Genomic DNA, 2750 nt, shown 5'->3' on the forward strand with positions numbered 1-2750 from the left:
TCCTCAGGGTTTGCTGCCCATACAGGTTCTTGGATCTGCTTTGTTAAAGGAAAGCAACTCAGAATGGGTTAACAAGCTTACTTTAATCAGTCAAACATATATCGTTTACCTTGTTCAGGGGAAAAAGGTCAGCACCCCAAACTTCAAAGTATACAGGCAGAATTATCAAGACAGAAACAGATCAAGTAGACAGATTTCCAAACTGTCCAACCATTACATCCATACCCAGTCAACATCTGAGTTTTTCAAAGCCGGGGGGGCTCTGGACAACGGCTTTTCAGAATCCAGATCAAATCACAGAACACTTCTCAAAGTGAGCCCCCAAAACAAAGCTACACAGCAGGGCTTATATAGCCTTCTCCTGGCTCAGAGAATGTAACAACCTTATTGACTCACTGGCCAATCAAGAAGTATCTACTGAAAAACAAGCCTCCCACCCCAGGCTCCAGGTGCACGTTAGCCTAGGGGCAGGGAAGATCTTCCAAATTTGCATTCCTATTACACCAACCACATTATACATTCTACTTATTTCAGAGGAATTCTTCTATTTATGCTCAGTTTTGTTTGCAATATACAAAAATGCTGATGATTCATGTGGATTTTTTTTTTTAATCTTTCAACTTTGCCAAAGTTATTAATTGCTACAATTAATTTTTCATTGATCCTCTACGGTTTTCTAGGGAAACCATTCTGTTATCTAAAATTTATGGTGATTCTGTGTTTCCTATTTACTGATATTTATTCTTTTGGTCCCTTGTTTTATTGCTGTAACTAGCATTTTTAGCACTGTCAGATCATAATGGTGATAGTGGATATCCTTGTTTTATTCCTGGTCCTGTAGTTAAGGTTTTGTTGTTATTTCATATAATTCTAGATCTTGGTTTTAGATCCTATTTAACATGCTAAACAGAGGTTCATTTTTTTTCTTTTTTTAGTGTTTTTGACACATGAGAATTATATTTTGTCAAAAACTTTTTCTGTATGTTGGTATAATTGTGATTTTTCTCATTAATGTGATCTGTTATATTTCTGGTTTTAAGATTTGGAATTCTAGGGGCAAGTTCTAGGTGGTACAGTGAATAGAGCACCAGCCCTGGAATGAGGAGGACCCGAGTTCAAATCCAGCCTCAGATGCTTAAGACAAAAAAACTAGCCATGTGACCTTGGGCAAGTCACTTAACCCCAACTGCCCTCCAAAAAGCAAAAAAAAAAAAAAATTTGGAATTCTTTGTGAAGTAGCATGTCATTCTTGTGCTGAGGCCGTTCTCCTCTTCTCTGTGTTTTTCTAATATTAGTATATGAGCTTCTAGTGTATCCTATTATTTTGTAATCCACACCTTGCCTGTTAGATTTTACTTTGGTAGACAGTAGCTACCTCATGTCTTGTGTTACAGGATCAAATAGACCTCAAAGAGTCCGAGCAGTCAGCTTCCTTAAATCTTTTGTTCATATCAGGGACTGTAAGTAGGTCATGAATTGCTATAGTGTTAAGTGAAATGGTCATAAGAGCTGAAAACCTGTAACTTTACATCTTCCTCAGTGCCTTGGGCAGGGTGGGTGACATGAAAAATTCAAGGAACTGAGTACATAGCAGAGATTTGCCTTGAGAGAGTGACTCATTTGAGGGAAATGTACGGGGGGCATTATTAGGTATCAGTTGTCATCTTGATGTCTGGTGAAATGAAGCAAGCCCAAGTCCCTTTAAAGATAATAGGGGGATAAGAGAAAATATGAACAAGTTCCTAGTCACCATTCCCTCTCTACTCCTTGCCCTTGTTATGTATCCAAGTGGAAAATTAAATGAAAAAAAAAGTACCCAGGTTCATTTTATAACTGAAAGCATCTCCTCTACTAGAGAAGATTGTTTTTGAACCTGTCTCATCTACTGAAGAGCCAAATGGCCCTGTTGTTAGAGAGATCCAATCTTTGGGCAGCAGATAATAGGCTTGTTCCTGTAATTTGGTTTGTGATTATAGCTTTGCACCTCATACCCTTATTGTATGGAAAAGACTACCTTCTACAAAAGTCTTACTAAGGCCAATGGTAGAGATTCAAAACTTAGTTAAGTATTCTAAAATTCCTTCTATGCATAAACAACTTAACCTTCCATTCATTAAAGACATTTCTCATAAATATAGCCTCCTACTTGAAACAGCATTGATTGACTAACTATATTTTTCCACCTTGAATACACTCAGACACATAGGTCCTGATCCTTGCAAAGAAAAGGACAAGGACTGTTTTGCCACTTAAAATAACAGTGACACCTGGGATCCACAGTTAACCCAACCCATTACCAGCCATCTGGAAAATTAGGAAGTTTTCACTATTTTAGAAATCTGGTTTTATGTTGAGTAGCCTTGCTGTAAATATTAGATGTATCAAGAATTTAATTTGACTTATGGGGTATGTGTGGTCGTGACGGGGTAGGATCTCTCTATACAATAAATCAGTCAGGTAATTTAGAATCTAGCCAATAGTACAAGGCCATAAAAATGCACAGTATACCTGACTTGATTCATCTGAACAAATCAGCAAGGAATAATGTTTTTCAAGGCTAGAACAAACAATTACAGGAGATTCTTTGCTTTGTAATATCAATATTCCGTTTATTGCCACTTGCAGTTCCAGCTTTTTCATGGTATACTTCTACAGCTAGTCAGAGAATAATAGTGTTTTAGAGTTGGACCTTCAGCTCAACCCTTTGTTTCAAAGTTTTTATTCCCAAGTCTAAGGAGAATGATTTTGTG

The 2750-nt window shown here is 37.3% G+C and overlaps 1 non-coding gene across 1 annotated transcript; it reads right to left on the minus strand.

Moving 5' to 3' along the window:
• Positions 1-1212: 1212 nt before the first annotated feature.
• Positions 1213-1316, minus strand: LOC138173901 (U6 spliceosomal RNA). The gene has a single exon (XR_011171569.1). It is a non-coding gene; the product is annotated as a U6 spliceosomal RNA (small nuclear RNA).
• Positions 1317-2750: the final 1434 nt, after the last annotated feature.

This window comes from Petaurus breviceps, unplaced genomic scaffold (assembly GCF_028583685.1).
Source record: "Petaurus breviceps papuanus isolate PSGF00001 unplaced genomic scaffold, PetGlider_PUasm1.0 129, whole genome shotgun sequence".
NCBI classification, from domain to species: domain Eukaryota; kingdom Metazoa; phylum Chordata; class Mammalia; order Diprotodontia; family Petauridae; genus Petaurus; species Petaurus breviceps.